Below are 16,099 nucleotides of genomic sequence, written 5' to 3'. Positions count from 1 at the left end.
TCCCACTTGACTCATACAATGTCATAACATTATGTGATTTAATACATAAACATAATGCGCAATAAAAGACCTTGCATAAATTGGTTCCATCATTATTCATAATTAAAGATACAGAAATAATAAGAGTCATGGCGGTCACACATCATTTGATCGACATGATCCCTTCCATGTACTACTATATCATCCATTTCTCCTTAATATGACCTTAAAAACGAGAAGTCCATAATGGGTTCAAACACAATGTCATTTTACAAAGTAATAACATAACATAATTTGTTTTCTTCATCATAATTTGCATGCATAAACATAAAGAAGAAAACACAGATTTCAGAAATTTATACATTAGGGAGCTCAAAGTGTCACATCAACATTAAAAACATTAACATTCAACATTTAACATTCACTAGTAGACATAATGCCCATATTCTTTACATGACCAGCATACAATTTGGGCGGTAACCCTTTTGTTAAAGGGTCAGCAATCATAAGATCTGTGCTAATATGTTCTATTGACACTTTACGTTTCTGAACTTCTTCTTTAACGGCAAAGTATTTCAATTCCATATGTTTAGCACCTTTAGAATACTTGTCGTTTTTAGAAAAGAAGACTGCTGCGGAATTATCACAATAAATTTTCAGCGGCTTGGAAATACTGTCGACTACTCCAAGTCCTGAAATAAAGTTCCGCAACCAATTAGCCTGAACTGTGGCCTCAAAGCATGCCACAAATTCAGCTTCCATGGTGGATGCAGCAATGACAGACTGCTTCGCACTTTTCCATGAAATCGCTCCTCCGGCTAAAAGATACACATAACCAAATGTAGACTTTCTTGTATCCACGCAGCCGGCAAAGTCTGAATCTGTATAACCTATCACCTCAAGGTGATCAGATTTTCTATAAGTAAGCATGTGATTCTTTGTTCCTTGTAGGTATCTTAAAACTTTCTTTGCAGCTTTCCAATGCTCCAGACCTGGATTACTTTGGTATCTACCAAGCATACCAACTGCAAAGCTAATATCTGGCCTCGTACAGGTTTGAGCATACATCAAACTCCCAACAACAGATGCATAAGGGATATTTTCCATCTGTTTCCGTTCCAAATCATTCTTTGGACATTGCATGAGACTAAACTTGTCTCCTTTCTGTATTGGAACAGGAGATGCTGAACATTTATCCATTCTGAATCTCTCTAAAACTTTATTAATATATGCATTCTAAGACAAACCTAACAATCCTTGTGATCTGTCACGAAATATTTCTATTCCTATCACATAGTATGCCTCACCCATATCTTTCATTTCAAAGTTATTAGAGAGAAACCTCTTAGTCTCACTTAATAGACCAAGATCATTCGTCGCAAGCAAGATATCATCAACATACAGAATCAGAAATATAAACTTACTCCCACTGACCTTCAGATATATACACCGATCAACGGTGTTTTCCTTAAATCCAAAGGACACAATAGTATCATTGAACTTAAGATACCATTGTCGAGAAGCTTGTTTAAGTCCATATATCGATCTCTTAAGTTTACACACCATGTGCTCCTTTCCTTCTTCAGCGAACCCCACCGGTTGGTCCATATAGACATCCTCTTCTAAATCCCCATTCAGAAAAGCAGTTTTAACATCCATTTGATGCAACTCAAGATCATAATGAGCTACTAATGCCATGATAATTCTAAAAGAGTCTTTCTTAGAAACAGGCGAAAAAGTTTCCTTATAGTCAACGCCATCTTTTTGAGTAAAACCTTTGGCAACAAGACGGGCCTTGTAACGTTCAATATTGCCTTGAGAGTCACGCTTAGTCTTAAAGACCCATTTACACCCAACTCTCTTGCATCCTTCTGGCAATTCCACAAGGTCCCATACGTCATTATGTGCCATTGATTTAAGCTCATCTTTCATGGCATCTAACCACTTATCAGAATTATCACCATTAATGGCTTCTGAAAAAGAAATTGGATCATTATCAATACTTAAGTCATTTTCTGACTCTTGTAGATAAACCACATAATCATTCGAAATAGCAGACTTTCTATCTCTGTGAGATCTTCTTAATACTATTTCTTGTGGTTGTTCTACTATTGGTTCATTGTTAACCTCGGGATCATTAATTTGTTGTTCTTCTTGATTGTTGTGAGTTTCTACAACATGTGGAACAACAACTCTTGATAAAGAAGTACTAGTTATAGGAACTTGTACTCTAACTTCTTTAATCTCCACATTTCGTGAAGCTTCACTCCCACTGGTTTCGCCATTTTCAATGAACCGAGCATTTCCAGTTTCAACGATTCTAGTACTATGGGTAGGACAGTAAAACATGTACCCCTTTGATTTTTCTGGATAACCAATGAAAAATCCACTGATTGTTCTTTCATCCAGTTTCTTTTCTTGCGGATTGTATATTCTTACTTCTGCCTGACAACCCCAAACATGCAGGTGTCTCAAACTGGGTTTCCTATTCGTCCATAACTCAAAAGGAGTCTTTTGAACATACTAGGAACCCTGTTCAACAAATACATGGCAGTCTTTAAAGCATACATCCACAATGATACGAGTAAACATGAATTACTTAACATACTCCTAACCATATCCATTAAGGTTCGATTACGCCTTTCTGATACACCATTTTGTTGTGGTGTGCCTGGCATTGTGTATTGAGCACAAATACCACGTTTCTCAAGGAACTTAGCAAACGGACCAGGGTGTTGTCCACTTTCATCATATCTTCCATAATACTCACCACCTCTATCAGACCTTACGATTTTCACCTTTCTGTCTAATTGCCTTTCCACTTCATTTATATAAACTTCCAAGGCATTTACTGACTGAGATTTCTCATGCAGTAAATAGACATGTCCATAACGCGAAAAATCATCAATAAAGGTGATGAAGTACTTCTCTTTATTGAAAGAATTTACATCAAACGGACCACATATATCGGTGTGTATGATTTCAAGAAGCTGAGTGCTTCTCGTGGCTCCTTTCTTTGTGTGTTTAGTTTGTTTGCCTTTAATACAATCCACACACACATTCAGATCAGTAAAATCTAAATCCGGAAGGATTTCATTCTTTACTAATCTTTGCATTCTTTCTTTGGAAATATGTCCCAAACGTTTATGCCACAAGTAAGCAGATTGTTCATCCACTAAACTACGTTTAGTGCCAACATTGTGATGCAAAGTCATAAGAGTTTCAGCATATAAATTATCCAAATTCAATTTATATAAACCATCATAAAGTGTACCAGATCCAATCATAAAAGTACGCTTAAACAAACTGAAACAACCATTCCCAAACTTAAAAGAATATCCAGCAATATCAAGCTTAGACAAAGAAATTAAATTCCTAGTGATACTAGGTACATAAAAAGTATCCATAAGGTCTAAGTGATATCCAGTGTCGAGGATTAGACGATAAGTCCCGACCGCTTCCACTGGAACTTTCTCTTTATTGCCCATGAAGACAAACTTCTCATTTGGGTTTATGGTTCGGGTTGTAAGAAATCCCTGCATCACATTAGAAACATGAGTCGTACATCCAGAATCAATCCACCACGTATTATGGGGAACTTCAGTTAAGTTTGATTCAAAACATACATAAGCATTATGCTCACCTTTCTTTTCGAACCAAGCCTTACGCTTTATGCAGTCCTTCTGGAAATGTCCAGACTTCCCGCAGAAATGACATTTGTCATTTTTCTTCTGGATTTTGGTTGAGGACTCGTCAATCTTCAGTGGTCCTTTACCCTTTCCATGTTTCTTAGCAACTTTCTTTCCAACAGCTCCTTGATTCTTCACATATTGAATAGAGTGGCTTCCTAAGTTCTTCAGTCGGGTCTCCTCCTGAACTAGCATACTGTGTAATTCATGCACATTCCACTTGTCTTTCATGGTGTTATAGTTCATCTGGAACGGACCATACTCAGACGGTAATGAGTTCAGAATGAACTGCACGAGAAAACCTTCATCCACTGCCATGCCTAAAGACTTAAGTCTTGCTGCGATATTTGTCATCTCGATCACATGCTCATGCATAGTACGCGAACCGTCAAACTTCATAGTGGTCAACGTACTCATCAGTGTCCCAGCGAGAGACTTATCAGCAGTTTGGGAGCGCTCTTCCACAAATTTCATAAATTCTTTTGCGTCATCAGTTTTGGGAAGAGCTGACTTTATATTACTTGCTATGCTCATTCTCATAAACATTAAGCTAAGTCTATTTGATCTTACCCAGGCTTTGTAATGGGCTTTCTCTTCATTGCTACTAGCATCCGTGATAGCAGCCGGCTTTTCAACTAGAAGAGCTAGATCAAGATCCAACACACCTAAGTGAAATTGGACTTGCTCACTCCAGTCAGGGAAATTCAACCCATTAAAGACTGGAACAGACGAAGCAAGCGCGTGTAAAGATACCGGAACAGAGACTGCAATTAACACATGCCTAACATTAATGCTTTGAGTCATAAAACTAAACGTAAAAACAGATTCAGATATAAACAATCATTCTATGCATACTAATGTTCTTCTTTGGGAGATCCACTAATACACAAACATAAACATAATGATGCTAATCACATTATAACATTATTGATAATTAAAATATGCATCAACTAGAATCATCTACTACCTTTGGGTATATAAATAAAACTAGTGACGCATACAAAATTATCTACAATCATGTTCATTAATTATGAGAACAATTAATCAACCTTTGGGCGATCCTTAAATGTCTTATAATTAATGAATTTTAATTAACCCATAAATTTAATTATTCATAATTTAGCATCCATACTATGGGTAATTAAAATAAAAAACATTAATAATTTTAAATCATATAAACTTTAAAATTTTGGCCACTTTGGTGACTAACAAAATTTATCATACTTAATTTCAAATAAATAAATAAACATTTAATTGCTATAGACTTTATATAACATCCTCATTAATTTTAATTTAACAATAACAAACATAAATATTATTGCAAATTAAAATAAAATTATTAATTATTTATATAAATAAAATAATTAATATTTATTTTATTGGTAACATAAACCAATAAAAATATTGCTCTCAAATTCAATTAACTTAATAGGATTTCAAAACTCAAAACGTAAAAGTGAAAATATCTTTTAAATTCACAACCGCACACCTCATGAAAGCTTGCAATCAGCGGTTTGCAATCCACGTAAAAAAAAAAAAAAACCAACTCGTACACGTTCACACAGCATTTCAATCAATGAAAGATAACACTTTCAGTAACAGCCACTTTCATACGTAACAGGGTTTTTTTTTTTCTTTTCTTTTATTCAATGCCAAAAAAAGATAAAAACCATTACAGTAAAGCACACACAGTAAAGCACGCATACTGATAAATGGCAGCAGTGGATACAATATTTTAATAGCAATATCATCATTCATAAAATTAAATTAGGAGAAAACATCATAAAGAGAAACATCACATAATAGGAGAATCATAAATCCTACAATCAAGCTCTGATACCACATGTAAAACTTAATTAAGGATCTTTAAGATTTATAATTCTCACACGATAAATCATAATAGAGCACTAACCTTGATCCATGAGAGATCCTGTGTATATGCGTTCTTCAATTTATAATCTTGTGTGCTCTTTAACCACCGTTTCCCAATCTATCTCTTTGCCTTTCTTTCTCTTCTCACACGTACTTGATGGGTTACAGTGAAAAGAACCTTATGGCCAGAGACAGAACATAATCTTGTGTGTTCTTGTGTGTTCTTCTTGATTGTTGTGAGTTTCTACAACATGTGGAACAACAACTCTTGATAAAGAAGTACTAGTTATAGGAACTTGTACTCTAACTTCTTTAATCTCCATATTTCGTGAAGCTTCACTCCCACTGGTTTCGCCATTTTCAATGAACCGAGCATTTCCAGTTTCAACGATTCTAGTACTATGGGTAGGACAGTAAAACATGTACCCCTTTGATTTTTCTGGATAACCAATGAAAAATCCACTGATTGTTCTTTCATCCAGTTTCTTTTCTTGCGGATTGTATATTCTTACTTCTGCCTGACAACCCCAATTCCTTTTTTATACCAACGTCCATCAAGTTGGTTTTTATTTTATCTTTATCTTTATTTTATTTTATTATCACTTCCCATAATAATAACCAATAAGTCTCTATATTTATTAAATCACAATTGGGCCCATCATAATATTTCAAATGAGTCACTAATAGAATTAATTCGTCAATTAATTCTAACATTTCACACTGTTATGCATGTTTGTGTTAACCCACAGCCACAGTTGAGTATTAGCGAAGAAAAAAGTTAACAAAGGAACTGAACTATAATAATTATAAAAAAGTTTAAGAAAATTTAAACAAACCGTTAAAATCAAACATTAACCGTAATAAGACATGCTAACAAATTCTATGCTGAATAATGACAAGTAGTTTTTACTATTTGAATTCTGTGATGAAATTACTCTTCTTAAAGTTACCTTTTAAAATTTGTTGACCCCTTTTAATTACATTATACATATTTGTTTGTTTTTAATTTTGAATTTTCATTTTTTTTTTCACATATACACATACATTTAGAAAATATTTCACGAAAAAGACTAACTACCACTCTTACCCAATGAAAACAAAGTCAAATGCGACCACCAAACACCACACCACCGGTCAATTAACCGCCAGAAGCGACTTTTTAAAGCAAAACATAAGTTTTCGAAGTGGCTTTAGACCCATTGAACTGACCAACGCAATCTAAGTTTGACTGGTACAACATTGTTTCTCTGATATCTACGTTAAAACGCTTCAAATCTAATGTTTCAAAAACCATTGTTTAAACACCATAGATCTCAATGGAAAACCACGTCACATTACTCCTTCTCTTCCTCTTCATCACCATTCTCTTACCAGGTGCTGCTCCTTCATCTTGTCCAATCAACTTCACCTACGTTCAAACCTTCCCCTGGAACACTTCAACTTGCACAAACACAACCAACACACAACCCTGTTGCTCAACCCTCAAAACCATCTTCCACATAGGCCTCTCCCAACATCTCAAACAAACATCTTTTTTTCAACTTCCCAATGAAAACACTTCCTCCATTTGCTTACAAGATTTCCAAGAAAAGCTCACAACCTTGTCAATTCACCCATCTCTGGTGTCTTCTTGTTTCCCTGACCCCTCTCAGTTCGTCACAAACTCTTCCACTTGTGCAGGTGTTGTGACTTCTCGAGATTGGGAACAGAAGGTGAACTTGGTTAGACTTAGCCCGGTGCAAACTTTCTGCAAAGACCTTCATGACCAAACTAGCTGCCACAATTGCATAGCAGCAAGCTTGAAAGTGGCTCTTCAACTTACTAGTGATAACCCAAATGCTACAGAGAGGGATTGTTTCTCCTTCGCATCGCTGTATGCTGCAGCGGTGGTTAATCCAGAAGGCACAAATGATGTCACCACGATCGGTTGCATATTGGGCGTGCAACTTTCTAGCGAAGTGATGGCAAAAGGGTCATCGAATAAGAGAGGAAAAGTTCTGAAGGTGGTTTTTACGTTATTGGGTGCTGCTGTTGGGGTTATTATTGTTTTTGTGGTGGTGGTGGTTATGTACAGGAAGTGGGAGAGGAGAAGGAAGGAAAATGTTTATCACAGGGAAATCGAAAACGGTGTGAGGAACAGTGTTTTGACGAACACTGGTGCGAAATGGTTTCACATATCGGAGCTTGAGCGTGCCACTAACAGATTTTCGCGGAGGAATAAGGTTGGTCAAGGTGGTGATGGGGTTGTGTACAAAGGGAAACTTGCGGATGGCACTTTGATTGGTGTTAAGGAGAGTTTGAATTTGCAAAGTAAAGGGGATGAAGAGTTCTGCTATGAGGTGGATATCATAAGCAAAATAAAGCACAGGAATCTTCTTGCTCTTCGTGGTTGTTGCATTTCAAGTGATAGTTTCAAAGGTAAGAGGAGGTTTCTGGTTTATGATTTCATGCCAAATGGAAACCTGAGTTACCAACTTTCAGTTGGTGGATTAACATGGCCACAAAGGAAGAACGTGATCCTTGATGTGGCTAAGGGGCTTGCTTATTTGCACTATGAAATCAAACCACCGGTTTATCATCGTGACATAAAGCCTACAAACATACTTTTGGACTCCAAAATGAATGCTAAATTGGCAGATTTTGGGTTGGCCTTGCAAGGTAGTGAGGATCAGAGTCCTCTCACCACAAGGGTTGCTGGCACATATGGTTATGTGGCACCTGAGTATGCTTTATATGGGAAACTCACTGAGAAAAGTGATGTGTATAGTTTTGGTATTGTAATTTTGGAAATCATGAGTGGAAGAAAAGTGCTTGATACTTTGAATTCATCTGCTGATGCAATCACGGATTGGGTGTGGACACTAGCAGAATCGGGAAAGATGAGGGAAATTTTTGATGAGTCAATAAGAGAAGGGCCAGGGAAAGTTATGGAAAGGTATGTTCATGTGGGAATGCTTTGTGCTCATGCAATGGCTGCTTTGAGACCTACCATTGCTGAGGCTCTTAAGATGTTAGAGGGTGACACTGATGTTCCTGAATTACCAGATAGGCCTGTGCCTTTGGGTCATGCGTCCTTTCAATCTTCTCTGTTGCATGGTTTGCAAGGAAGTGGAAGATCTATGCAACATGTTTCATCCTATTCATAACATTTGGTTTATACTCAACATTTCTTAGGCGTAGAATTAACCCTTAGTGAGAGTTTTTTTTTCTTTTTTTTTCATACAACAATTTCAATTTGTGACATGAAAAGATTCAATTTGTATCACTTGATAATTAAAGTGTAATAATTATTTATGTCAAGGATATGATTCATCGTAAATTTGAAAATATACACTACTAGATATATAATGTTTAGTAACACTAAAAAATTTTACTAAATCATGAGAAATGTTACTGATAATGTTTATTAACATTTCATCACACGTATTCTCTATGTTATTATTGATTTTATGTAATATTTATACATTTTAATAAAGACATTTATATAAATGTTACTAAAAAATGTATTTAATAAAAGTGTAACATTTTTAAAATGTTACTGAATAAATTCTGCATTTTTTTTTTTATAGAAAAGTAACATTACAAAACTGTTATGAGAAACTTTTAGTAACCTTTATTGAGGTACCAGAGACTTTAAGACAATCTCTCCTAAGGTGAGCTCCTCCACAGCTATAACACTGCAGCTTTCTAGATGAAGACTGCAAATGACTGTAGGGCTTCTTCTATTGCCAGGTGTCAAGAGTGTTCTTCCGCGATCTAACCACTTTGTTGGGCCCCATTTCCAGCTACTCCACCGATTTGGCCTGCTCAACCAATACTAGGAACTCCCTGACCCTCAATGGTACTAGGAATTTGCGCAACTCATGCTTTCGGTCTGCATATGCCTGCACCATCATGCTCCCTTGCTACAGTGTGAGGAACTCAACTTCCCTCTCATGTTTTGCGTTGTTAGGGAAGTGCTCCTCCAAGAACCTCGTCCTGAAAGTAGCCCAAGTCACTTCTTCTACACGAGTCTGCATTTGTTGTTGCATCCTCATCCACTAATACTCAACATTAGTCACCAGGAGGAAGGTGACGAAGATGAGTTTCTGCGCATCTATGCAGTCAATCACCTTGAATATCTTCTTAGACTCCCTCAGCCACGCATCTACCTAATCCGGAGTGGCCTTGGCAGTGAATTTAGTCGGTCTGTGCCTCATGAAATCCTCCATGGTCGCCACCCGAGTTGGTGGAATCATAGCTCTCAATTGCATTACAATAGGCTACATCGCGTCAACAATCTGATGGATTGTGTGTGCAATCTCATCCGCACCAGCATTATTCATTTTCCTCTTGTTTGCCATAGCTCCACATTTTTCATCTATTCACATCAAACAACTTGAGTTATGACTATGCAAACAATTTTAACAATTAATATCAACATATCAGTCTCGCAACCGAAACATGACAAGCTCACTCCCCAAAGACCCCAAAATCTTTTTGAAATCAAAGCTCTGATACCAAATATAACATCATGTCCAAATATTACTAATTAAAATAAAATAATATGATAATAAAATTCACAATTAATATTCAAACTCTTCCCTAAACGCGAGAAATTTCAAAACTTTATTTAATACTCAAAAACCAAAGTATGTAAAGTATCTCAATGTTCATAAAATCCAATAATTTTTCATAATTGATAGTTTACAACATAGTAATTATATAAAACAACTCCCCATGCTAGCCCCTCTTCGGCTCTATGTCTCACCAGCTCCACATGCAACATCATCTGCTCCCGTGTAACGAATTATACGATCATTGTCAAACACAAGCAAATAGGGTGAGCTAACAACATAAATAACTCAATGATAAAAAATAAAGTGCACACACACTCATCGAAGAATCAATATCCTCCAACTCCAGATAACATGACCACCGTCATGTTCATCCACGTTGTACATCCTCAGACAATGATGACCTTAAGATGTCCTTTGCTGCCATAAGCCACAACTCGTAGATATATGTGCGGGACTTTCTTGTTATGAACCACCATTTGTAACGCTAGGTGGAGTTCCCAATATGAACCATAATTCGTACTCTCGACACAAGATCAACAACACCATTGGCCACAACCTGTGATTGCCAAATCAGGTGGAGACCCTCCGTAAGAGGCACAACTCGCACACTCACATCAGTTACCAATATCACGAGGCCACAACCTGGGATCGCCATGTGTTTACCCTACATTCCGAGTCACAACTCAAGGAATGTCATTCCGAGCCTCAACTCATGGAATGCTTCAGCAAACTCCATACTTAAGGTATCATACAAAGCCTTGTAGACCACACACAACTCCAAAGTGAACAACCCTGACCACTATGCTATCATTTGTCACTGCCTAAACGCCATTGGGTGAAATTCAGTTGCAGATCGCCTGGCGGAAGCCTCTCGCCGCCAGGTGCCACACGCCTAAAAAATACTAGGTTTTTTTTCAGAAATTGTCTGGTGGAACCACTCTCATCGCCAAACGCCACTAGCACCAATGGCCACTATTTTTGCCACTATCGCCTAGCAAAATTAACCCCACCACCAAGCACTGTGCGTTCCAAGTACTTCCCGATTTGTGGCTATCGCTTGGCGATCACCTCTAAGTCGCCAAGCGCCACACCAGTACTACGTCCTATACTGGTTTTTAGGCACTCCAACAAGTTTTAACACATCAATCACGCAATTGCATACGTCTAGAGCACCAAATTCCTCCCATGTTAACACTACATGCCCTCAATATTCCACTCCATAATGGATACCTGCCGTTCTATGCAAATTCATATATACTCCACTATTTCAATCCCACTTTATCATTCCGTTATTAACTGATAAAGAATGCCTAATCTTATCAAGTATAACAACAACATTGTCCCAACATTACTCAATTTTCCATTTAATCCCCTACCATATTATAACTATACTTTAACAATTAATTTGACCATATGCTACACTTAGGCAACTCAAAAGAGGTCTCCAATTCCTAAGTCTCGTTTTGCAGGTTGTAAGACCCGAGAAATTTAAATAATTAAATAATAATTATTTAATAAATGCGGGTAGTAAAAGCCTTTATGGCATTTAATGTTAATTGTTGTGACGTGAAGAAGTACTAGCTCAAGTGGTTGAGAGTACTTTTTTGTATGGGAGGACTTGGGTTCAAGTCCTATGTATGCTGATTGTGTGTTATTTGATTTATTATTGTTTTTAATAATGTGCATGATTATGTTGAGTGATAATGTAATCATAAAATTATATGAATTATCACGAAACATGAATTAGTTGAATTGGTAGTGCATTGACTTTGTGATTCCATGGTGTGTGTTCAAACCTTATTGAGAACGAAATTGACTTCTTTATTTTTGCAAATATAATTGGGGTCTGAATGTGAAAAGGTGGGAAAACCCTAGAGTCAATGGGCAACCAAGGGAGTTGGGAAAAATAACCCATAATGGTCTATGAAAGGTAATTATAGACATTAAAAGGCCATGTTTCGTTTTTTTGCCATTTACCACAATTAGGAACCATATAAAAGGGGAAATTTAGGTAATTAGGAGGGTTTTTAAAAGTCTGAAAACTAGAGTGAAAAGAGAGCACGAATTTGGAGTGAAAAGAGAGTTAGAGACAATCAGGAGACCTGAATTTTTGGAAGAGCAAAGAAGGGTTCTTAGGGTATTACAAAGCTAAGGTTAGAAGACCCAATTGGAGCAAGGAGTTCCAGGTTAGGGGAGCTTTATGCTTTGATTTTATGGTTATGAATGAATTGCATGATTTTATGATTGTGCACCATGAATTTTCGTGCTCAATCTGATGTGAATTAGAGATGAATTGTTTTTCATGTGGTTTGGAAAGCATCTTATACTCTGGTATGAATATGATTGGGGGTTTTTGTGATGTATGATTGTTTATGCTTCAATCTCGAATTTTGATGGTCTAGTTGGAGTTAAATCGTGTGCATATTACTGGTATCCTATTTTGCATTGCTTGGTAATGTTGGAATGAGAATTTTGGGCTTGGTTTTGGTGTCTGTGTACGTGAACAGAGAAGGCTTCTGCTATTTTCGCTCAAGCGAGCAAGGCTCGCCTAGGCGAAATTAGCAAAACTCAAAGTCTAATTCTGTTCAAGCATCTTGCTCGAGCAAGAGCAACTCACCTAAGCGAGAATTCGAGGGGTGCGAGGTGTTGATTGCGCATCTCGCTCAGGCGAGGAGCCATGGGTTGGGCCATTGAGCATCTCATTCAGGTGAGAGGTACTCGCCTAAGCGAAAAATCGTGACAGGATTAGTGTGTTGCTGCTTGTCTCGCCGCCTAGGCGAGGGACTTTGTGTTGGGCGAGGGATGATTTCGCCCAAGCGAGAAGGGCTCGCCCAAGTGAGACCTCGCGTTAAGTTCATGTAGCACTCTCGCTCAAGCATGACGGTTTAGCTTAAGCGAGACAGGCCTGGTCGCTAAAGCTAAGGTTTCTAGCTCAAGCGCGTTTAGTGCAGTTTGTGTGTGTGGTTTGTACGCTTTGATGCGGATGTGGATCAAGAGATGTTGTGCCATGAGCGAGTAGGTTTATGGATGGTGGTTAACATGTGATGGTATGAGCGGGGAGGTTCATACCTAGTTACTCTCATGTGAGGATATGAGCGAGGTAGGTTAGTATGTTCCGTGCTCACATTTTAGAGATGTTGCGTGTAGGGAGGTACGTAGCTGGTGGATCACATGTGTTGGACTACGGGCGGGCATGTCCGTAGGTAGGACTACGAGCGAAGAGGTTCGTAGAGGCAGGACCACGAGCGGGAAAGTTCGTGTGAGCATCATAAACCTGAGTCCATGGCTAACTTTGTTAGGTGAATTGGAGGTTGAAAAGCCTTAGGGGTATTAAGGAATTGACCATGGTCTAACTATGATAATATAACTTGGTGTATTTATATTATTTAATTGATGTGTTTTCTTATATTTTTGAGCTTACCTTTTCTGTTTGTGCTTGGCGATGATCGTGTAATTCTTTACACGGGAGCAATTGATGATATAGATGATGATGCTAACACCTGAGACGGAGAGAGGGGTTAGTTTGGGATTCAAGCTAGGAACTTATTTATAATTTTTGTTATTTTATTGGATTTTGAAAATTGTAATAAGACTATTATTATAGTTGTAATTGATCTTTGACGGTTGGAATAATTTTTGAATTTTCCCGTGTTTGGGAATAATAAAAGTTTGATGTTGAAGTTACATTTGGTATCAGAGCAAAAGTTTTTAAGATTTTTTGGACTCTGGGAAGTGAGCTGATCTCATTTCCTCTGTGGAACTTTTTGTATGTTATTGATTGTTAACAATTGCATGTTTTCTTATATATAATTGGAGTTGTTTAATGTTAATAGCTGAAAAATGTGGTGTGCATAGGCAATGGAAAATAGGAGACACAGGAATAACGCTGGTGCTGATGAGATCGCGAATGCAATTCATAAGATGGTGGACGCGATGCAGCCCGTTGCAACGCAGTTAAAGGCGATGATTCCCCTTGTCAGGCCTGTGACGATGGAGGATTTCATGCGTCACAAGCCGTCAAAGTTCACCGGCAAAGCCACTTCAGATGAGGCAGATGCGTGGGTACGAGAATGTGAGAAGATCTTCAGGGTGATAGAGTGCACCGAGGCTCAGAAACTCACCCTTGCCACCTTCTTGTTGGTGACAAAGGCATAGTATTGGTAGATGGGGATGCAGCATCAAATGTAGACCCGTGAAGAGGAGGTGAACTGGGTTAACTTCAGGAGGAGGTTCTTGGTGAAGTACTTCCCCGATAGTGCTAAGCATGAGCGCGAAGCTGAGTTCCTCACCCTGTAGCAAGGGAGTATGTCGGTACGGGCATACGTGGAGCGATTCGAGTACTTGGCGAGGTTCTACTCTCAAACAGTTACCGAGGAATGGCGTTGCAGGAAGTTCGAGGGGTGGCTGAAACATGAGCTGTGACAATTTATTGTGCCACTGGGGGTCAGAGAGTTTCCCGTCTTGGTTGAGAAGGCCAAGAGCGTCGAGCAACTAGAGATGAGGCCTAGAAGGGTCAGTCGACCCCAGAAGACCAGCACTGAGGGCAGACAGTAGAAGAAGCTCTACAGTAGATCCCAGTCAACTTCACAAAGGTTACGATGCTATAACTGTGGGGGAGAGCACCTAAGGAGGGATTGTACTTAGCCGGCGGGCAGTGGGGGGAGGCAGTGCTAGTACTCGCAAGTTCTATGCTTGTGATCAGCTGGGGCACTTTGCTAATAAGTGTCTTAATAAGAAGACCGCCCTTGGATCACGATCTCAGCCACCTTCCTCTGAGAGACCGAGAGCAGCAGGCTGGGTATTCGCCATGACCAGCACAGAGGCCACTCGGTCAAGTAATCTTATTCTTAACTACTGCTTTTTATAGGGTAACAGTGTGCTAGTGTTGTTTGACTCAAGAGCTTCCCACTCCTTCATATCTCACGATTGTGTGAAGAAGCTGGAATTGTCGACTCGTGACTTGGGATGCGAGTTAATAGTCTCGACTCTAGCACCTAAATAGGTTTCAACCAATTCTGCTTGTGTTAGATGTTTCTTGGAAGTAGAGGACCCAAGATTCAAGGTGAATCTTGTATGCTTGCCTTTGGAGGGTCTGAATGTTATATTGGAAATGGACTGGCTGTCTATCAACCATGTCGTAATTGATTATGGACGGCGTAGAGTTGTATTTCCAGAAATAGAAGGCATAGGTTGGTATCGACACAAGAGGCCATGAGGGAAGTGAGTGAGGGAGCTACTGGCTTCATGATAGTAGCTCATACTGAGAAGAAAGGCATAAAAGAGAAAATCAGAAGCATACCAGTGGTGGATGCGTTTACCGACGTGTTTCCAAATGAAATACCCGAGTTACCACCAAGCAGGGACAAAGATTTCACAATTGATCTAATCCCTGGAGCGGGTCTAGTGTCGGCGGCTCCTTACAGAATGGCACCAACAGAGGTTGCAGAGTTGAAAAAGCAGATCGAGGGTTTGCTAGAGAAGAAGTTAATCAGACCCAGTGCATCGCCATGGAGGGCTCCAGTGTTACTAGTGAAGAAGAAGGATGGGAGTTCTCGGTTGTGTATAGACTACCGGCAGCTGAATAAGCTTACGATAAAGAATAAATATCCACTACCAAGGATTGATGATCTACTAGACCAGCTGAGGGGAGCAAATGTATTTTTCAAAATTGACTTGAGGTCTGGATAACATCAGATCTTGGTCAAACTGGAAGATATCCAAAAGACAGCATTCAGATCGAGATATTGACATTACGAGTAGGTAGTAATGCCATTTGGAGTGACTAATTCTCCAACTGTCTTCATGGATTACATGAATCGGATTTTCTGCCCCTATTTGGATAAGTTTGTGGTGGTGTTCATAGATGACATTCTAATCTACTCCCATAATAAGAAGAAGCATGCAGATCATTTGAGAACTGTGTTAGAGGTATTGAGAGAACATCAGCTATACGACAAACTGTCTAAATGTGAGTTTTGGTTAGAAGAGGTACAGTTTCTT

The 16,099-nt window shown here is 38.6% G+C and overlaps 1 pseudogene; it reads left to right on the top strand.

Annotated features, from left to right (window-relative positions):
- Positions 1 to 6,808: 6,808 nt before the first annotated feature.
- LOC114194049 (putative receptor-like protein kinase At1g11050 pseudogene) lies at positions 6,809 to 8,835 on the top strand (annotated as a pseudogene).
- Positions 8,836 to 16,099: the final 7,264 nt, after the last annotated feature.

The sequence above is a fragment of the Vigna unguiculata genome, chromosome 8 (genome assembly GCF_037176805.1).
Source record: "Vigna unguiculata cultivar grain cowpea cultivar isolate G323 ecotype 2 chromosome 8, ASM3717680v1, whole genome shotgun sequence".
NCBI classification, from domain to species: domain Eukaryota; kingdom Viridiplantae; phylum Streptophyta; class Magnoliopsida; order Fabales; family Fabaceae; genus Vigna; species Vigna unguiculata.
This window is presented reverse-complemented; position numbering and strand designations above follow the sequence as displayed.